Source organism: Episyrphus balteatus, chromosome 3, assembly GCF_945859705.1.
Source record: "Episyrphus balteatus chromosome 3, idEpiBalt1.1, whole genome shotgun sequence".
Taxonomy (NCBI): domain Eukaryota; kingdom Metazoa; phylum Arthropoda; class Insecta; order Diptera; family Syrphidae; genus Episyrphus; species Episyrphus balteatus.
The window spans coordinates 63,293,093-63,316,650 of NC_079136.1; the positions used below are offsets into that span (position 1 = coordinate 63,293,093).

The following is a 23,558-nucleotide window of genomic DNA, read 5'->3' on the forward strand; positions in this document are numbered from 1 at the left end:
CCACGAACGAATACGAAGAATCATTGCCAGAAACTACTTCTACTGCCCACTGCCTGCATCATCATCATCATCATCCATAAAATTTCTCAGTGTGCCAGTGCCAGTCGTCTTCTTCCTCCCAACAAAAAAAAAAAAAAATTCCCGTGTCTGTTGGCATTTGTGTACCGTTAAGTCGTACTCCTCTCCAGCAGCTGTCAGTTCGTAATTGGCTTTCAGTGCGTTCGGTTCGTTTCGCTACGGTCCGCATTTACTCTATATAATCTGAAAAATACCACATTTCCCAAACACACAAAATCTCCAACTTGCGGAATTTTTGAAGCTTACGAAAGCGTAAGGATATCGGAGGTATCCTGAAATCGTGTTGGCGATAGTTGCTGTTCACTCGCTCTGTCACATCCACTTATTGTTTTTTTGAAGTTGTTGTTTTTTTCTTCTAGTAGGTTTGTTTGGTTATTTTTTTGTTTTTTTCCGAGTTTTGCAAGGACAACCAGCAAGGACGAAAACAACGACAACATGTCACATATGATGCTAGGGGTGATGCCATAGTGATGATAATTGAACGTGTATGACACTTGTTCGCTTTGATTACTGTTACGTTCGTTTCTCTGGTGTTTACTAGTTTGTTTTTGTGTTGCCCCCGTTTTCGTCCTTTTAACGAGTCCTGTCGAGTCTTGTGGATACTGTGCGTTAAAGTATAAAGAGTGGACAATTGGATATGGCTTAAAAGTGAGGAGCCCCCTCCTTTTTTTTTCCTCTACTTGTACACACATAAATGACTATCCTGATTTTGTATATCCTTTGATTTGCATATATCCTGGCACCAGAGTGGACACCACTAATGGATATCTGGAAAGTTGCACAGGTGGGCAAACACGTTTAATAATTAAAAATGAGTTTTCGAATTGACAATTGACGGGATTGTCTGCTGGTTAGTGTGGCGGAATTGGATAGTTGTTTTGGAGTGTTTTTTTTTTGTTCTGTGTCCTTTCGAATCCTTGTTGTATATCTCCCCTAAGCGTGTGTCGGTAGACCTGAATCGAGTATTGTTGTCCTTTATATCCTTCAGAGAGATTCACGTCGGTTTTTGTGGTGTTTTAAATCCGGATCGCTATCAAATTATACACACAAAAAAAAAAAAAATAAAGGAAATTCAATTGAAATTATTTATAAAAGGCTTTTATCCTTTTAATTGAGATGATGTGTATGTCCTTTTAAGTGCAAGTGGTGAGCAATAAAATTAATATTTAGAAAAAATAATAAATTCCAAGTGTTTTCGAGATTACGTTTTAATTTGAAGAAGCAACCAACAAAAAAAAAAAATAAACAAATTGGTCTACTCAACGTTGATTATGTACACATCCTTATATTAGCCATCCAGCAGGATAATATACCACCAAAAAGCATTCCTTGCCCAAAAATAAAACGGAAGGAAGATCCATTGTGTTTTTGTGTGTCTCTGTCTGGTTAGTCTCTCTTGAGTCTGTGTGTGTGATTGTGAATCACAAGGATTAATTTCTATCATCAATTATAAAGGACTTTGGAAGCTGTCTTTACTGCATAATACAGTGTAATTGTGGGTAAGTGTGTCCTTAGTTTTGAAAATCCAATGGACAGTTTAGTTATATAAGAGAGCACGAGTGTACACTGTACAGGGTCTTTTCTTAATCTTCAGTTTGATAAAATATCTCTACAGATTCTGGAGACTGCACATAGAGAGGCGGTTGCTTCGGTTTCTATACAAATTTATACATATAAGTATTTATAGAAAGGATATATATATTTTTTGGAATATTGTACTTGAACTGAAGGACGACGAGAATGTGGAATCTATTTAATGCTGCAAAGAGAGATGCCCCCATAATATTCACATGAATATTAAAGGAGATTTTCTCCGCAGGGGGGCGCTCGTTTTCGTTTTCTTGTCGCTTTGGGTATAGTTTACGGGACGTTAACACATGTTCCTTTTTCTTGTGATGGATTTAAGTTTATAAATTTTCTTATTTCTTATATTTTTTTTTGTTTTTGTTGTTGTTTTTATTGGATTTTGAAAATGCTTGTGGGCATCTCTTATTTTCTAAAATTCTCGGGGGTTTTTTAGAAAATTTTTTGTCTGGAGAAAATAATATAAGATTAAAATTCCATTGTAAAAGAATATAAATACGAAGGACACAAGCCATTTATATTTTTGTTTCTTCTCTGTTTTCTCTCTGTGGTGATAGGTTAGGTATTTTGTGTGTCTTATAACTGTCACATCAAAGTATCATCGTTCATCATTTGTAAAATCGTCCTTTTTTTTTGTTTTTTTCTTCTGGGGTTTTTAAGGGTGAACTTGAACACTGGAATATATTTATCTTTATCTTGTGTGTGGTATATAGTTTGCTAGCAGTATAATAAATTTTATGGTAAGCTTATTTAGTTTATTTTGGTCAACGATCATTGAATATTAATTTGAAGTTAGAAGGTTAAATAATCTTAATTTGTTTTATTTACTTTCCGAGCAATGGAAATTAACTTAGCTGTTAACTGATTTTATTGAGCTAGAATTTTAATAGCAGCATATAATTGAATTAGTTTTATGCTTTAAGTCGTCATATGTATATGAGAATTATTAAATAATATGAAACCAAAAATATTTGCGTTAAGATTATTACGTACAAAAAAGTTACGCATACACCACAGTGACTTTTTTTTAGTTGCATCCAATTTAATCACTGACTAAATAGTAAAACCATTTGACTCATTTTGGCCATTCACGTTTTAGACAATTTTCATTTTTCAGACTTAAAAAAAAAAAAGAATTTTAAAATTGAGGGGAGACAGTTTTTTTCATTTTTTTTTTGACTGTAGGAAGGAAGTAATACAAAATTGAGAGGTTTTATCAAAAAGGTATATCAATTACCTACGTTGTAACCAGAGATCTATTTTATATTATTATTTGTCTGCCTAATACTAATTTCAAAATTATTAGTTCTAGTTAGGTATGGACTAATAAGATTGAGTTTCATAGATATAACTTCGGAGACAAATACAGTACCACAAACAAACTTAGCAATTACACTGGTCAACAAAATTGAACTTTTTTTAGTCACAAGAACAAAAATATACTTTTTTGAAGGTTTTTACGATATCATACAAAATTGATTGGCCTCCATTTTTAAAATATTACCGGTATTAATGCCAAAAAGACGTCAGTTTTTGAACTTGAATAAGAAATCATCCATAATATTTCAAAAACCGAGGATAATAGAATATTTCTGCCTTCAGATTCAAGTTTACCAACTTTGAAATCTTCAGAAATGTATATTAGCCCAAAAAATTAAAGGAAAAAAAAATTCGTGATGTTTTAGTGATTTTCGATAGGCTATATCCTAGTAAACAAATGATCGTATCATGACAAAACAAAAAGCATGTGAAAGCCCAATTCTTCTAATTTTAGAATTTCAGTACTATATATTTTATTTCAAATGATAAAATAGCTAAATCATTCGAAATATTCAAAAACCAAAATTTTCCAATTTTGTTTTGCTTTTATTTTTCATTAAGAAAGTGGGAACATTTTTCTCTTAAAATGATTATTATTTTTAGAAAGGCTATTTAAGTTTCAAGATTCTTTTTGATTCAAACTTCTACGATTTTTTTAGACTGCAATATCAGTCATCAAACCAAAAACCATATTCTTGGTTTTGACTATCAATATCTAAACAACGGATTATTTTACAGAAAATTCAGGGATACATTTAAAAACTCTACAAATAAATTAAGTTTATTTTGTTAAAAAAAAGATGTTTTCCTACATTTGAGATCAATATAGAAAAGCTATCAAAATAGGCAATTTTATGGTTTTTTAGAAAATGTATAACTAGGTACAGCTATTTTATAACTGGTGGGTGATAAGATTTATATGAGACTTAGAGTAGCGAGCAAAAAAATGCAAAAAAATAAAAACATTTGCATTTTTTTGCTTGTCTAAAAACGCATATTTGGGTAGACTTTTGACCAAATAATGGTTTTGGAGTAAAATATTTTACAAATTGACTCTGTTTAATGAAAATAAAACAGTATCAATATGCCGAATTTGGTAACTTAGTTCTTGTTCAAAACTAAACCTCTTTCGTTTGCATTTTTTTTTGCTCGCTACTGTAGTTAACAAAGCTTAAGATATGTACTCGAAAGAAATCTGCAAAGTTACAGGTTTATTGATCAAACAGTTTTTCTGTTCTGAGGGTTTGCACTTTTGAGATGATTATTTCACACATTTTTGCAGTTGTAAATGAATTACTTCTAATCACTTTTTTAATATGAGCAAAATCAAATTCTTTTGAGTGCATTTGAACAAGCCGTGAAGATATAGTGATATCTTTGTAATTTAAAAATTGAGGTTTGCCTTTTTAGTACCCTACTTACTTTTGATTTTTATTTCCAAGATCATTAATTTAGTAGATATCTATTAAAGAAATTTGGGTTTTTTTAAATTTTTTTTTTTTAAATAATTTTTCCACATACAAATTTTCAAACAAAATTCAACAAAAAATTATTTATTTCGTTTTGATGAAATTATTATTAGTCTCCATATTTAACAAAAATTCAATTAAATTCATTATTCAGTTTTAAAAAAATTAATTTTTTTAAAAACATATTATCTTATTTATTAATGTTTCTCCAATGTTTTCTAACTTTTTTTTGTTGAAATTGGTTAAATCTTTTACTTACCTTTAATAATCAAAACAAATTTCTTTTTTTTTTAAATAAAAATCTTAAAATTAAAACCAAATTTGTACACCGAAAAAAAAATTTGATAATAACAGCTATCAAATTAACATTTTTGAGTGACAAAAGTCGTCCAACAATTAAAATATCAATTTTGATATGATTATCATATCATTTTGACATTTTTACTTGCGATATAGGTACTATATATCAAGTTATGCATTCGTACAAAAAAAAAAAGAGTGTGTGTACACCTACACATGTACACGCGACTGAAGTTATACTTCTCATTCAATATATGTATATATGTAACTGAATTTCATTTGATATTTTTAATTTCTCTTATTAAATTAATTAATCCACACTTCGTTTTTTTACATTTTTATCAAGTGAACAATAAATTATTTCTTTCATCCTCCTCTTTCATCCCTCCTTTATGAGAATTGTGTGTGCTTCAGCACTAGTAGTAGCAATATGAAACTTGCAGGGTTGCTACAAAGCTCAAAAGTGAGCTGAGCTCAGCTCACAGCTCAGCTCAAATTTTGAGCTAGCTCACTTTTGAGCTATGTACCATAGCTCCAGCTCATTTGAGCTGAGCTGAAAGTGAGCTGAGCTGACGGTTGAGCTGAGCTGTTGGGTGAGCTGAGCTGTCGGTGAGCTGAGCTGAGCTGTTGGGTGAGCTAAGGTAAAGTGAGCTAAGGTAAAGTGAGATAAGCTGAGCTGTGATGGGTGAGAGGATACATTGATTTTTATTTGGAAAGTATAATGAAATTTGAAGATATTTTAAACTTTTATAAAACACCATAGCTTAAGATGTTTGGTTCTAGTTATTAATGGAATTATTACACATGGATATTTTTATAAATAAAACAGATAATTTTTCGTGATCTTTTCTCTTGGTTTTTTTTTTAAGTAAATATATTTCTATTTTTTTAGTAAAATATTTCTTTTTTTATCATAAAAAAAAATTCCGGTACAATCCGGTTTTTCGACTTTTTTCAAAATTCCGAGAAAATCGCATTTGAAAGTTGGGGTAAATTTTTTTTCGAAAAATCCCCGAATCTTTGAACGCTAAACCGCATGAGAGCAATTTTTGGGACTGATGCCAAATGATAGCTTGTGTCATGGGCACATTATCAGATTTTTAAAAAATCGCCTTCCATGTTAAACCGCCACATCATACCTTTTTTTCAGAATCGTGCCTATTTTTTTTTACTTTTAAGTTCTCCCGGTTTGAGAACGCGTGGACCTAGAGGGATGGGAGTTGTACCCAAATGTAGGTTAGAGTCCCCGCTACCTTTTGGCATCAAAAATTTTATTTTCATTTTCTTCAAAATTCCGCGATATAGGCGTTGGAAGTTGGGGGCGCGAAAAAACTTCTGGGAGCTGAACGCTTTGATCTAGAGACAGGGGAGTGGTGCCATATAAAAGCTTATATTCTCAGCTACCCGATAGTGGTATAATCCGGTTTTTTGATTTTTTTCAAAATTCTGAGAAAATCGCGTTTGAAAGTTGGGGTAAAATTCTTTTTCGAAAAATCCCCGAATCTTTGAACGCTCCTGGAAGCTGAACCGCTTGAGAGCAATTTTTGGGAGTGATGCCAAATGATAGCTTGTGTCATGGGCCTACGCTTTGCACATTGTCAGATTTTTAAAAAATCGTCTTCCATGTTAAACCACCACATCATGCCTATTTTTTCAGAATCGTGCCTATTTTTTTTTACTTTTAAGTTTTCCCGGTTTGAGAACGCGTGGACCTACAGGGATAGGAACTGTACCCAAATGTAGGTTAGAGTCCCCGCTACCTTTTGGCATCAAACATTTTTTTTCATTTTCTTCAAAATTCCGAGATATAGGCGTTGGAAGTTGGGGGCGCTCACTTTCAGCTCAGCTCACTTTCAGCTCAGCTCAAATGAGCTGAGCTATGGTACCTAGCTCAAAAGTGAGCTAGCTCAAATTTGAGCTGAGCTGAAATGTGAGCTCTTTGCAACCCTGGCAACTTGCCACATGGAAATTACCACATGCAACTTGCCACATGCAACTTGCCACATGCAACTTGCCACATGTAACTTGCCACATGCAACTTACCACACGCAACTTGCCACATGCAGCTTCCCACATACAACTTGCCACACACAACTTGCCACATACAACTTGCCACATGCAACTTGCCACATGCAACTTTCCACATGAAACATGTAACTTGCAACGTGTTGTGTGTTTTATGTTTGCCGTACTGCGGCGTACTGCATTTTTAAATACTAAAGTACGGCCTACTCTAAAGGTGAAACGACAGCCCTGCTACCCAGGGTGATCGCGTCATAATCCCTTTGACATTCTTGTCAAAAAGTAAATTTTCATACCCACCCTCCCATAAGAAGTATAACTTCAAAAAGTTGAGATAGCATTTTTCCATGACATTACGATGGTAGAGAATGCCAAAAAAGTGGGTCCCGGAAGTCCGTCTGTCAGTCTGTCAGTCTGTCAGTCTGTCAGTCTGTCAGTCTGTCAGTCTGTCAGTCTGTCAGTCTGTCAGTCTGTCAGTCTGTCAGTCTGTCAGTCTGTCAGTCTGTCAGTCTGTCAGTCTGTCAGTCTGTCATTCTGTCAGTCTGTCAGTCTGTCAGTCTGTCAGTCTGTCAGTCTGTCAGTCTGTCAGTCTGTCAGTCTGTCTGTCTGTAAACGAAGCTACAGCTTAAACGGATGAACCGATTGATGTCAAACTTGGTATGTAGCATTATTTGGCGCCTCTCCAGAGGGGTTTTTGGAATTAATTTTTTTGGACCAAAAATAACGGTACTTGTCATATACCGATTTTAGTAAAATTGAAATTTCTCAAAAACGGCTCCAACGATTTTGTTTAAAAAATTCAAATATTAGTCTTAAGACAAGGTCTATCTTTCAATAAAAAATTTTGTTTTGAAAATCATTATTAACGGTACCTGCCATAGAACCGTTTTTTTTCAAATCCGATTATCTCTGAAAGAGCTTATTCGATTTCAACGAAACTTTTTGTGAAGAAGCATTTATATAATTTAAATATAAACCAAAAACAAAATTTCAAAAAAAAATAATTTTTGGATTTTTAAAAAAATGTTGAAAATTATTTTTTCAAAAATCAAATTTTCGAAAACGGGACATTGAATTTTTTTGAAATTTTTTTTTTAGATGTTGATTAGTGATTTTTACAAAATGGCATACCAATATTATTTTAAAACTTTTTTTCCAAAAAATTATTTATAAAAAATTAGATTTTTAAAAAACGGCTCTAACGATTTTGAAATTTTTTTTTCTAAAAATGCATGTTAATATATCAATCAAAATTGCATACTTGTTTTGGAGGGCAATTTGATTTCAGATTTTATTTTATTTTCTTAAAAAAACTAATTTTATTTTTTTTTTTACCTATATAGTAGGTACCTACATTTTCCAAATTTCTATATAAAAAGTCTTAAAAATTTAAGCAACTTTAACTCTAAGAGCAAGTTTGTGCGACCCAGTCGTGCATTTTATTTAATTTTAGGTGGATAGTGAAAATTTCACTTTGACAATTAAAATATCATTTTGACATTTTTTAATTTTAGGTGGATAGTGAAAATTTCACTTTGACAATTAAAATATCAATGTTGACTAGATTTTACGTTTCAGTTTATTATGATATATCTTTCTTTTTCTCTTTTATTATTTTAAGTTTTTTCTTTGTTTTTTCTTTAAAATTAAACAAAACATTACTAAAAGTGAATATTCTTTATAAAATAGTGGTGATATTATTTTTTCTGAAATGGTAACGGAGTTACGAATAACAGAGTTACGCGCGACAGAGTTACGGCCGTCAAAGTTACGCGAAACCGAAGTTACGAAAAACTAGAGTTAGAGTGTTTGTATTTCCATAATTCCATATCGTTCCTCGCAATTGTTGCCAACCCAAAAATCACATGTCATAGCTTAACATAACCTTAGAATTCGTAACTCTAGTTTTTCGTAACTTCGGTTTCTCGTAACTTTGACGCTCGTAGCTCTGCCGCCTGTAACTCTGGTATTCGTAACTTCGTCGGTTTCCCTATTATAACATCTGTTCGTAAGTTTCAATTACCTTTTACTATTTTTTGTTTTCTAAGGATTCCATTCGAATATAGAATTATTCAGAAACAATTATCAAGATGAATTAAGAGTTTACTCGAACAAAATATTTAATCAGTTTTTTTCTATTGAATTATGGAATAATGTTAATTCTGAATATTTGAATTTTTTTTTTTCTTAAAAACACATTACAAAAATTACGTGTTTAATTGAAATAACTGTTGTTTTTATTTTTCTTGAGGAAATGATTTTTTTTTTTTCAATTTGAGAATAATTATTACCTCTTAGCGCCGCCGTTGTTTGAAAGTCAGTTCATACAACTTGTTTCAATTTTTAATATTGTAAAAGGACTTTGATGTGAGGAGACCGAAACAGTCTTATAGAATTTTCCACATTTTTATCCAAAAATAAAAGTGAAATACATTATTCATGAATGCCTTTCTTTAATTTTGGATACAAGGAAATTATAATCTAACACTCATTGTGAGGTGTGGGAATTTAGCATATTTTTTTCGTTTAAGTTGACAATACAAATTATGTGTTTGTCACCCTTATGACTTAGTCTTAGAAGACTTACATAGAAAAGTGACTGATAAATTACAAGATTACATAAAAAAATTATAAATGATATGATAAAGTTATTTTTAGAATTTTATGCAGATAGGGAAGTTAAAAATATAATTTCAAGATATTTATTATTCAAGTTCATATCTTAAATTCCTCATTTCTTATGAGCGAATGTTATACTTTGTTTGATAATAAATCGTTAAGTGAATGAATAAGTAAAACAAATAATCTTCAGAATACCTCAAAAATATATTAGTTTTTTTTTTTTTATTTTTATTTGTCATTTTATTTAAACAACAAACTATTATATTGCACATATATACTAGACAAAAGATTAGAACATTAACATGCTTGTACATTAGTTGGGTAAGAAAAACAGTTTAAAAAGAGTGTTTATTTCTCCCCGTTTTCGGAAGAAATAACTTAAAAAAAAATTGCAACCATAGAGCGCAAAATTAAATCAATGTTTAATTTTGAAAACTCAAAATGAAAATACAAAATACTTTTGACTTTTGATGTTTTTTTTTTAACTTAATCGGTAGTAAAAAATGCTTGTATTTAACTCCTCTACAAGAATCCGTTACTAATTTTCTCCGTCTTAGAAAACCGTTTTTGGTTCAGATTTTTATTTTTGTATTCATATTTTTTGGGGAAATTACGATAACTAAGGCGGGGAAAATTAGTAACGGATTCTTATAGAGGAATTAAATACAAGCATTTTTTACTATGGGAGGGGGGGTCTATCTCCCACCGTTTAGGAAGGAGGGGCAATTTTCTAAAAAAGTAACTCAAAAAATTATTTAAAAACAAAGGCAACACCATTTTTCAAAAGGCAGAATATTACACTTTATATTAATTTTTAAATCAAGTTATTTTAATCAATACTTTTTGAAATAATCGATGTCAAAGTCAAATTTTGGGCAAAAAAAGTTTCAGGGTCATATATATATATGACGTGCACCGCTGAGGCCTGCCAGACCAAGATTTTCTTACTAAGCATGCTAAAAACTACCACTGTACGAATTTTAAGCTTTACAAGAGCTAAGTTAGTCAAATGTGCCACTAGCTCTTGGACTATATTGAAAAGCGTAATATTCTCAAGAACAACGGCTCAAACCATTTTGATTAAATTTTTTGCCGACTTCCAAAAAGGAGGAGGTATTCAATTCGTCTGTATTTGTTTATAGCTTTGGACTGAGTGAACCAATTTTCACTTCAATTTCGTCCAGTTCTGGCTATAGAATCCATGAAAAAATCATAAAACCCAGTTTCGATCCATGGAAGTTGGTTTTGTTTTTATTTTTTTGATAAAAATGATTATTATGTGTATAATGTAAAAAAAATTAGTGCCATTAAAGAAAAATTATTAATCGGCGATCGGGTTACAAAAACCAATTTTTTTATGCATTTGCTTTCTATAAACATATTTATTACATTTGCATTAAAATATTTTTTATTTCAAATAAAGTTATTTTACATTAAAACAAATTTTCTACATTGGAAAATATAATTCAATGCAAAATGTGTGCATTAAATATTTTTTTTCATTGCAGAAAATTTATTATTTGCAATAGTTTTTTGTTTTAATGCAAAATATTTATATTTACAATAAAAATTTTATATTAAATTCAATTTTTATTTTCATTTTCAATAATATTTTCTTTTAATGAAATTTTTATTTTAACAAATTTTTTTTAATTAAATTTTTTTATTTGCAATAAATATTTTTTTTTTATTTTGAAGCGTATTGACATTTTTATAACCCTGTTATCAGCATAAAACAACAAAGTTTAAAAAAAATATTATTTCGTTTTCAAAAAAAGATAAGTTATTATAAGTTATTTTTGGTCTACAAATAAAATTTCAATTTCGACAATAATGAATCTCATAAAACTCAGAACTACCAGGTTTGAAGAAAATCATTTCAATAGCCGGTTCATGATAGATACAGACAGATTGATACACAGACTAACAGACAGGCTGACATACAGACTCACATACAGATAGAATTTCAGGGCCCACATTTTATACATGCTCTATCATCTTAATGTCATAATATCTTATTGTTATCTCAATTTTTTTTTTATTAGTAAAGAACAATAGACTGGTAGAAAGAGAAACATACATATTTAATAAACAATGAGAACTTCTTAAAAACATGCAATTTCAATAGGATTATTTTTTTATTTCGTTTAAAAAATTTACTAAATTGGTAAAATCATTATTCCTATCACAAAAAAAAAAAACTTACAAACATCTTTAGAGAATTAAAAGATACTTTAAAAAATATTTAAGAATAAAAAAATGTTTGTGTGGCATACAAGCTACATGCAAGTCCTTAAAAATTTAACTCTAATATCAATTAAAACTGTCCTCCTAAATAAATTCGTAAATACCCACCTTTTCTTATTTCACAAAAAAAAAGCGTGAAGCGTAATAATAATTCTTTTTGCTCAATTTATTCCAAAAACAGTAAAATATTATTTACATTAATTCAAATAATTTTCATTTTACTCTAAATCTATCTACCCTTCAACAACAAACTCAAACCAAAAAAAAAAAATCCTATAAATTGCTCTTTACAAAATTTATCATATCTTTAATTCACATCAAAAAAGCCATCTCTCTCAACACTCAATCCTTGGGCATATAAAACTAATCCTTCACACAAAATAAGAGCATCTCTCTAACACTTACATACATATCCTTAGCAAGCAGCAAGTATCCGGTCATAAACCGAAAATGGTTATAAAATTTACATAAAGTGGTCATATTCGTAGCCTCTTTTTTTTTTTTGTGAAGAGCAATTTGTTCGACTCATTTAGCCATAATAATTGGCCAACAACAGTTTGCTTATACTTACTCTCGGGTTTTCTTTTGGGTATATTCATTCAACAACAAGAAAAAGTTACTCATACGCCATAGTGTACCTTCTCTTAAAATAGTTTTATATGTACACACTCTCAAACAAAACCACTCTTCAGACTACGACTCCTTGAAGAAGAGTTTTATGCTTGCTTATTAGGTCTCAAAAAGTATAAAAGCAAAATAACAAAAAAAAAAAAAAATAAAAATAAGAAGAAACAAGAAAAATAAGCAATTAAGGAATTCAATTAAAATTCAAACTTAATAAAGTTTCAACTTCTGGTTTATACGATAGAAGAGTGTGTATAGAGTTGTCGTCGTCATAGAGTCCCCCACTACAACGTTCCACAGACATGGTGTTATCTTATGTTAGTGTGTCTTGAAGATATTTGTGTTTGTATGTAAAAAGTTGGTTCCTTGAGATTTTGTCTTCTTCCTCGTTTTTTGGACATTTCTCACAAGAAAACCTCAAACCGATCAAATGAAGAGTTACCCTTAGATTCCTGACCTCAGCAATTAATTCAAAGTTTGTCGTTTGTTCTTACCCTAGTGATGGGTTGGGTCATGGAAATATAGGCTTTAAAGGTTGATGGGGAATCAAAATCTTAACCACTATGGACCTTCATATAGCAGAACAGACATAACTTTTGTTGATAGAAAGGAAGTGAAAACTCATTCGACAAGGAAGAAAACTGTCCTTTAAGGATCTCTTCTTCCATCAAACTGGTTCAACATACACATGTTTATTTGTTTGTTTGTTTTTGGCCTACAGAAACAAGTTCTTCCAGTCTACACATTGACACACATTCACTGGTGCATGTTGTCGTCGTCCTCGTCCGTGGCAGTTAATTAAAGAAAAAGGGTTCTGCCGATGGCAGTAATGAGCCATTTACAAGAACGAACGAGCATGATGCAGGGTGAAGAAGTGATGGGTCTCCACCATAAGACCTCTCCGTCATAACTCCTTTTCATATAGTAGTTGGGAAAATCACTGTGTGTGCCTTAAAATACACTTGAAGGCAAATTTAACTCAAGGCATACACAAATTATAACTTGAAAACAAAGTACAAACAAAAAAAAAAAAAAAATATCCTTTCTAAAAACACCCAACACCGTTTGAAGAAGTCTCTCTCATCAACCCAACCCAAGAAGCTGGAGCAGAGCAGGCATATACACGAATATAAACTCTCAAAGATCTAGGATACAATTTTCTTTAAGTGTTTATATGTTTTTAGGGCGTAATTTTCCAGACAAATACGAAATAACCAAGTGAAGTATCCTGCCATCATCATATCGTCAGTGTGTGTCGCAATATAAGGATGCCTTGCCTGCTTTGGGAGAGTGTATATCTATTTTCTTAGATCTGCACCTCGCTCACTTTTATAGAGCCTCAACTTAATGTGTGCGCCTGATGAACTGTGACAGCAGCAGTAGCATAGGCAAAGCAAGTAGATAAATGTAGTCTAAAGGAAAGGCAAGTTTTCTACTTTCAACACCAAGGATATAGACTTGATAGAGGTTTATAATAAAATTAAGCAATTAAAATTTTGCTGCTTCACACACAATAGTGTTCTATCTTGTTTTGCGTCGTCGGTGTGTGTGTGTTAGTGTGTAGGTGTGTGTGTGTTTTTTTTTTTTTTTTTGTTTAATGAATAGAGGCGAAAAGGTGGGTTCTGACTGCCACAAAAGCTAATTAGGACGCGCGTTCGTTCCCCAAAGCATGAGTGCATGCATGGGAACGAACATAAAAATTGTTTTAATGGCATATTGTTTCGGGTTTCAATGGCGTTCATTGTGTTTAGTGTTTGAGGTTACCTTAGGGCATCATTTTTTTTTAATTTTATTTCGTTTGTTTTAGATTGTTTAATTTTAGTTTCTCTCTGTTTTTTTTTCTCTATTTTTTTTGTGTGTGTTATCTTAAAGGTGGATTTTGTTTGAAATTAATTTAATAGGTGGAAATATAATTTTCATTTGAAATTGTTTGAATTCAAAGAGAAAAATAAGGCTTTAATTTGGTTTATTTGTTGGAGTTATAGAGTGCTTATAAGATAATGAGAAAATTAGGGTTCTTTATTTTTTATGATGGAATTTAAAATTTTTAATTAGCTTTAAGAATATTTTATGAAAATTTATTATTATTAGAAATGTAATTATTTTTTATGTTCTTTTCCTTTATAATGAAATATAAAATGTAAGACTAAAATTGCAATACAGATAAAGGAATTGAATTTTATACAAAAATTAGCTATCGGAATTTGTACTTGTACTGAATAGAAAAAATTACAATACATACCTGCCTAACTGAGATAACTAGAAGGTCAAAGAGCCACATTGTTCTCTTGGGCTTTCAGTGCTAATATAATTGATAATATGTTACAATGTTCTCGTAAATTCAGATCAAAATCTGGAAAAATCAACTACATACCTTTTTCTTTTTGTATTTATCCTCGAATATACAAGTTAGCCAATAAATTTTTATTTACAATTCAGCTTTAATGGGAAAAGTTATACTAATAAGCGATTTTATTGACACTTTGAAAAAAAAAAAAAAACAAGAACTGAGAAGTGTTTTTTGCAATAGGGTCAAGGTCTTTATACAACCAAGAATATTACTTTGTATTATTTTGCTTCAAAAGTCATCCTGTAAATTGTAACAGTTAATCATATTAAATTTACATGATAAACTTATTACATATTGCATATTCAATAATTAATGTGTTTAATTGTGAATCTAGAATGTCATTCCTAGGTATACATATAAGTCAGGAACATGATTCTCTGTTGAATTAAAACTTTGGCCACTTTAAACTTGTTAAATTGATTCATTGTTAAATTGATTATTGTTATCTTTTGGAATCTTTGCAACCTAATGTGTCATTAGATAGCCAATATGGGTTGCAAATACTTGCTCTGGTTGGAAGTTTTTTTTTTTTAAATTCATGAATGAATTTTATTTTAATTTAAAAATAAAAACTTAAAAATTAATTTGGTTTAAGGTTACAAAAACATCCCTTTAAATGATTTTGACCTTGTACAGCTAACAAAGAATTTTTAAAAGAAAAAAAAAAAATTTCAGACTTCCTATAACAAAAACAAAATTTGTTTTAAATTTTTTTTGGAGGATGGACAAACGAAAGTTTTGTACGACAAAATTCTGTGGGGTCAAAATACTGTAAGACCATAATTCTGTACGTCATTATACTGTAAATACAAAATTCTGTACGTCAAAATAGTGTATGAACAAAATACTGACATGCAAAATTCTGTTTTGTAAAATTCTGTATGGCAAAATACTGTATTTTCAATACAGTATTTTTAAAGAAATTTCCTTTGATAAAAAAACACTAAATACTAGCTTTAAATATAATTATTGACAGTAAAGTTGTAATTTTATACAAACATAATTATTAAGTAAAGAAGTAAATCAATTCTAGGAACACAAATCAAACTTTTCTTAAACATACAAAATACATTTTACAAAAAAAATGTCAAAATCAATATAAATTTAATTTTTTTTTCAATCCGTTTTAGGTATGCAACGTGGTTTAATTCAGATTGTTTTTTTTTTTTAAATAGGTATAGTTTTGTTTTCTCTCTCTTTTTTCCGTAGCTCCTAATAAAGTACCTAGATTAATCAGCATTAGAAGCTTGCCTCGCTTTATATAGTTGATCTCTTAGAAATTCATAGTAAACCCTCTTTTAAATATATCTGTATTTCATATGCGCGAGCACTTTTTTACATTATCAAAACCATATTTTTTACAGCATTTTTACAGAATTTTGATACACAGAATTTTGATGTACAGAATTTTGAAATACAGTATTTTGACCAACCAGAATTTTGCTATACAGAATTTTGACTTTCAGAATTTTGTTCGTACAGCATTTTGCACATACAGAATTTTGACTTACAGTATTTTGGCATACAGTATTTTGAATACAGAATTTTACAACATACAGAATTTCGACCCCAACCCCTTTGGGTTGGGGTCGAAATTCTGTATGGGCCAAAATTCGGATTCCAAAATTCTGTATTCCAAAACTCTGTATTTTAAAATTCTGTAAATTCAAAATTCTGTATTCTAAAATTCTGTAAACACAAAATTCTGGATTTCAAAATTCTGTATTCCAAAATTCTGTACTGCAAAATTCTGTAAATGATAAAAGAAAAATTGTTTTGATAATGAAAAAAGTGCGCACTTTTTTCATTATCAAAACAATTTTTCTTTTATCATTTACAGAATTTTGGAGTACAGATTTTTGATATTTTCTATGCAGAACCTTGAAGCAGTTTGCGTTCGACAGCTTACGTAAAGTTATATGAGTTAATCGTGATATAAAATGAATTCAAAAAAATGGAAAATATTAGATTATTAAAACCTAATAAAGGAAAGGATAAATTGTGTGTCGATGGTTTTATGTTTAATAACGAAGAAAGAACAACTTAAAAAAAACATGGAAAATGAAAACATTTTTTTTAATGAAAAATTTCGAAACATTTTTCGGAAAATAGGGTACTTAACTTAAATTAGTCATGCACTTAATAACTCCATTCGAATTTTGTCGAAAAAAATTGATTTTTTTGAGAAAAATAAAATTCAAGCCAGCAGAACACGAAAATCTTGGAAAATTCATCGGAAAATGGAGCGCTTAATTCAAACTAGTCGAACATTCAATTATTTATGTCCAATTTTTTCGAAAAATTGGAATTTTTTGAAAAAAAAAAAAAACAAATTGAAGTTAGTTGAACATGAATTTGTATGGAAAATAAAATTTTTTTTTTTTAATGGAAAATCTCGGAATTTTTTTTCGAAAATTGGGTACTTAACTCAAATTAGTTAAGCACTTAATTATTCAAAATAATTTGAAAAAAAATTTCTTTTTCGAAAATCACAGAAAAAAAATATTTTTGTAAAAAAAATTTGGCACCTTAATATTATACCAAACCGAATTTTTTACTAACAGTTTAAGGCATTTTCTGGTAATTGTTCTGTTAACTTTAAATCGAGTTAGGAGAACATTAAGTTTTTCCAAAAGTAGGGGAGCACTTGATATAATTTTGGGGTACTTGCTCTGCTTACTTGAGGGACATGTTTTAATGAAGATATTAAGAATTACAGAATTTTTAAAAGCAGAATAATGGATTTGCAGAATTTTGAAAAACAGAATTTTGGATTTACAGAATTTTGATATACAGAATAATAGAAAAGCAGAATAATGGAATACAGAATTATGTTCATACAGAATTTTTTCTTCAGATACAGAATTTTGGTCATACAGAATTTTGGAACACAGAATAACGACCCGTTCCCAACCCCTTTTTATATAGAAATTTGGAAAAAAAAATAAAATTCGTTTAAAAAAAAAAAATAAAATAAAATCTGAAATAAAATTGCCCTCCAAAACAAGTATGCAGTTTTGATTGATATATTAACGTGCATTTTTAGAAAAAAAATTTTCAAAATCGTTAGAGCCGTTTTTTAAAAAAACAATTTTTTATAAATAATTTTTTGGAAAAAAAGTTTTAAAATAAAATTGTAATGCCATTTTGTAGAAATCACTTATCAACATCTAAAAACAAAATTTCAAAAAAATTCAATGTCCCGTTTTCGAAAATTTGATTTTTCAAAAAAATTATTATTTATTTTTTTGGAAATTTTATTTTTGGTTTATATTTAAATTATATACATGTAAATATAATGTAAATGCTTCTTCACAAAAAGTTTCGTTGAAATCGAATAGGAAGTTTCGGAGATATTCGAATTTGAAAAAAAAAACGGTTCTATGGCAGGTACCGTTAATAATGATTTTCAAAAAAAAATTTTTTTCATTGAAATATAGACCTTAGCTTAAAACTAACATTTGAATTTTTTTAACAAAATCGTTAGAGCCGTTTTTGAGATATTTCAATTTTACTAAAATCGGTATATGACAAGTACCGTTATTTTTGGTTAAAAAAAAATTAATTCCAAAAACCCCTCTGGAGAGTCGCCAAATAACGCTACATACCAAGTTTGACATTAATCGGTTCATCCGTTTAGGCTGTAGCTCCTTATACAGACAGACAGACTGACAGACAGACAGACAGACAAAAAAAAAAAAACAGACAGACAGACAGACGAAATTCCGGGACCCACTTTTTTGGCATTGTCTACCATCGTAATGTCATGGAAAAATGTTATCTCAACTTTTTTTTTTTGTACGAATGCATAACTTGATATATAGTACCTATGTCGCAAGTAAAAATTTAAATCTTTCTATACTAAAAATTAAAAAAAAAACAAGGTTCGCAAGAAAAATTTAACAACACACTTTTATTTGAGTGGATCACTGAATTATTACACAGAATACCATAAAATAATTGCCCCTTATGCAAGTAATTTAGATAAAAAAGATTATTTTACGAACAGTAAAAAATAGCAACGTTATTATCTTTTTCTCTCTAAAACCTAACATGTGGAAAAAAATAAATTGCCCTTTTACCTAGAAAAAGTTAAATCCGTCATTTTACTCTAGAATTTGGATTTGACTAAAAGTTATCTAATTTTAAATCGGATTTCTCACTAAACAAAAAAACTATCTACTATCAAAAATTTCCCTTAAATTTCATCAGTACGTAATCAAAAATTATTTTTTATTTTATTTAATAAAAATAGAAAAAAAAGCACCAATCTAGTTTTACCTTGCACCATACTATAATGCAGAGATTGTACGTGTCGGAAAAGATCAGACAGCATGTACACAAACATACCTATGTTTGGAAAATTAAAAACAAAAACTAGGCAAAAAAAAAAAAGACCAAAAAACTAAAGCGTGTTGCACGTTGCACCAAAACAATTTATTCTAACTTTTTTTTTGTGCTGCTTTTGCGTCTGTCTTTTTGTCTCTTTATATGAACGACAGATGGGGTTGTTTTCATAGCTTCAAAAATACTTGAAAAAAAACCAAAAAAGTAGGTTAAATGTACATTACCTTCACCATGGCACATTGTATAATAATTTCTCACTGAAATATTAAAAAAAAAAACAAAAAAACTTTGGTACAAGGGACTTTTTATTCTCTTCTATCCTCGTTACGAATATATGAATGTCAGGATTTATGTAGAAAAAGAGGTATTCCCATTCAAAAGGACACCAACTATGAAAACTCAGCTAGCCAGTCATAACTAAACAAAAATTGATTTTATTTCTCATTTCAAAGCAAATTCTAATTTTTTTTCAAGGATTCATACAGGAGCTTGAAATAAAAAAAAAAATATTTATAAAAACTTAAAATTCTTTTTTTTTTTTTTTGGAAATAAAAAAAAAATAATGAATATCAAGTTGATTCTGATGCTAAAATTTAATTCATCACAATACATTCATGAAATTTTTGTATAACGATAAGATAGATTTATATAAGCAAAAGAAATACAAATTATATAGAAACAATTCAAATCAAATGAAGACAATGTCCTCGAATTTATATATTTTATAATAATATTTCGACGATAATATAGAAATCTAGAACGAACGAAAATCTGATTAAACAATGCTGCTTTGGGCTGAGTTATATACTGGGAGAAGGAAAAAGCATTTAATTTTGAGAAAAAAAAATCATTTTTGCATCCTTTAAGGGTATTTTCCAAACAAACAAATATAGAGGACTCTTCTCTCGATATGGAGACTTAAGTTATTAAACAAATATTTGAATTATTATCGATTTCTTCCATTTCCTTTTTGGATTTCAATCTCTCTATCTCACATAGAGAATCATTTGTTCGTCTCTGTATATAGATTGCTATATATTGATTGCTAGGGTTTATGGCCGTTCTATAAATCTTTGATCAATATTTGATTTTGAAAAAAAAGAAGAAGAGAAAAAAAATACCTACATTCTGAAGTATCTTAAGTGAAAGGGTTTTGTATTTATGGAAGAGTTCTCTCTCAATAGCTACTTGAGTTGTCCTTGAGAAGTAAATATTGAGGAAGGAAAATGTAACAAATTTAAAATTATTGAATGGAAAATAAAACCCATATTACATAGTAGAATCTAGAATGTATAAGGATCAAACATAAATCAGAAAGGACTATTATTGGTTATACAATATTTTAATAGATAAATTAGATACTTTGTGGAATTAGATAATTTTTATTGAAGTTTATGATTCTGAACGGAAATTTTCTCTTTTAAAACTAGAGAAATATATTTTCCATGGATGGAAAATTTTACTTAAAAAGGAAAAATCGAAATTATTGGTAATATTAAATTTATTTTGGGATATCTTTTATGTGTTAATAATTTATAAATAATATTTTCAACATTTTGTCTTTTCAGTTTCCTGTTTGGATAAACTTTTTAGCTAGTAGGTTTTATTACAAATACAAATAATAGTTTTGTGGACGTATAAAAGTTAAAAGATCAAAATTTGTGAAATTGACCTTAAACATTGATTTATTAAAGTAGGGGGAAAGAGATAATTCGAATTTTATTTTAAGTTAAAAAAAAAAATTACTTAGGTTATAAAAATGTTAATTAAGATCGATTGCTTCGTTGACGGAAAAGTCAGAAATCAAGAAAACTTTTGTATGATATTAAGCGTTATAATAACGATTCAAAAAATATATTTTTATTTCCAAAGTAAAATTTGATTTGTATGCGAGATAGTTTTTTGACACTTAACTTCATTTTACATCGCGGTTTAATTGCAGGTACTGTTAATATTTGTGCTTAAATAAAATTTTTATTTCTCCCCTAGGGAATCACCCAAAACGCTTAAAAACAAAGTTTGAAGCCAGTTCATTAAGTGGGTATTGTATTTTCTTGTTCTTGTAATTTCGACTTGTTTTTTACTTCTCTAATTTTTATGGTCTCAATGGTTTAAATTGGCACTCGCAAAAACTTGTTTAAGCCAATTTAAAAAAAAAAATTCCAATTTAATAACTGAAAATTCAAGACTTTCTTTAGACTTCGGGTATTTTTTCCCAACCTGCACCTAGAATTATTCTTGAGTTCTTAAGGATTTAGATTTCAGTTTACAGAAAATTATGTGCTATCGAATTTGGCACCACTTGGCAATTCTTTGAACAAAAATGATAACATTTTGATGTCCCTTAAGTAAGCACATCATACGTTTTGTTATAGGATATTTTAATGCTAGTAAAGTACCCCAAAATTAAAATAAGTGCTTCACGACTTTTATGAAAAATGTGCTATTTCATATAAAGTAAGCAGAGAAACTACCAAAAAATGCCTTAAACTGTAGGTAAGTATACCAATCGGGTTTGGTATCATATTAAAGTGCTCTACGAATTCAAACAAAAATTCCAAAATATGTTTTATTTTCAAAAATAATAATATACATAATTTATAATGAAATACAAATAAACATAATTAAATAATAAATTAATAAAATAGGGCAAGCATTGCTTTCGTGTCAAAAATATTTAAGGTTTTAATCAGAACTAACATTACGATGATGGAGAAGTCCAAAAAATATTTTTTTTTTTTTCGAATTATCTTGAATAATAATGTACTCCACTAAATTGAATATGCCTAAATTGAATTTGCTTAACATTTTTTTTTCTACAAAAAAAAAAAAAAAAAAAACTAAAAAAATTAATATAAAATTTCAAATCGCATACCAAACTATTTTTTAATACAATTTGTTTTGCTTTAAATGATATTAATTCTTTTAAATTTATTTTTTTAAATTTAATTTTAGTTTATTTTTTTTTTTTTACTTCATAAATTTATAGGTATGATATCGAAAGATTTTCTAAATAACTTAAGGATACAAATTTTATGGGAGTACGGGTTAATTTTGAAACCATCCCAAAAATATTTGAACAAAACGGCAACACCTACAATTGTATGATGTAGGTATACCTAAATTAAAAAAAGGAAGAAAACAATAATAACACTGTGCTACAAAATAAAAAAAATTAAATACACCATACAAGTAAGATAATGTAGGCTGTTTATATTATCGAATAATAAAAATATTTCTGTTATATTTTTGGAACCCTCCATTTTTTTTATTTACAAAAAACTATTTTTACAGACTTTACGATGTAATATATCAATATCTTAGTCATTTTTTTTTTAACAATTCTCAATATGTTATATGTTTTTGGAAAGAGGGTTCTCAGACCTTTTAAATGATGTATATAAGTCTATTGTTTAAACAAATGAAGTGTAGGTTTCTATCCCATAAATCTAGAAAAAGTGATTTTTTCCTCAATTTTTTTAACTTCACCCATTTTTTATTGCACAATAAAGAAAACAAAAAATAAAGTAAGGTTATATTCTGAAAAAATATACATTTAGGCATAAATTGGCGTATTTTGTTATTGAATTTGACCAAAACTGCGGAATCAATGCTACTTTTTCGTAAATAGAAAATATGTCATATCATGAAGTGAATCGCAAGGTGCACAATAGGGTGTTCGTTATTTTAAAATAATTAGAATTTCTTTGCTTCTAGGATCTAATATTGTTGGAAAAAAACTAAAAAAATATTCCCCAAGTTTCAAGTCTCTAACTTAATTCTAACCCGTGCCGCCAAGCGGTTGAAGTTTCTTATGGGAAAAACATGGGGTTTTTTGGACCTTGTTCGATCAATTTTAAATTCCAGCCAAACAATTTTTTTTCAAAAAATTTAAAACTTTACAGGCTCAAATTTTATAAGTGTAGCTATCATGTGAACATTTTTCAGATAAAAAAATCATTTTTTTCAGACTTTTTCAAAAATCGCTTTTTACACGTTTATTATAATTAAAATTGTTGTATGTTATATTTTATTACACAAAAAAATAAATAAGTGCAGATAATTTTGTTCATAGATTTTTTTTTTTTCAAAATTCTGAGTTAAAGTACCAGTATTTCAAAAACACTTCATTCAATTTTACAATTTTTAGATTTCAAGACACAAATAAGTTTTCTAGCCTTCTAAAAATGTATATCCCTATATTGTAGGAATTGCCGTACTGTTAAAATATTTTTTTTTATGTTTAAAATCAATTTGTGAGAAAAAAAAATCAAATCACTTTGAAAACGATAAAAATAAATTTGAAATAGGTTGCATAGTACCTTGTTAATATTGCATTTTTAACGTTTTTTGAAAGCTTCAAGTTTCTAGCACATCTAGAATTAAATTGCAAATTGATAACAAAAAAATTGTACTCGTAGAAATAGACATTCAGTCAAGAAAACGGTTTTAAATAAAAAAAAAAAACATGAAACATTGAAAAGGTCAAATTCCTTTAATTAATTTCTGTTTCTTCAGAAAACTCACAACAATTACATTCCAAAACATAAAATAATCTTCCATTTTGACAACATTCTTAACTCAAGTTTATGGTT

At 29.0% G+C, this 23,558-nt stretch overlaps 1 protein-coding gene across 1 annotated transcript in view; it reads left to right on the forward strand.

Moving 5' to 3' along the window:
• The first annotated feature begins 337 nt into the window (after positions 1-337).
• Positions 338-23,558, forward strand: part of LOC129915391 (uncharacterized) — a 463,244-nt gene continuing 440,023 nt past the window's right edge. The window contains exon 1 of the mRNA XM_055994903.1: positions 338-1,577. The gene's annotated coding sequence lies outside the window, so the exon portion shown is untranslated. The remainder of the gene's footprint in view (positions 1,578-23,558) is intronic.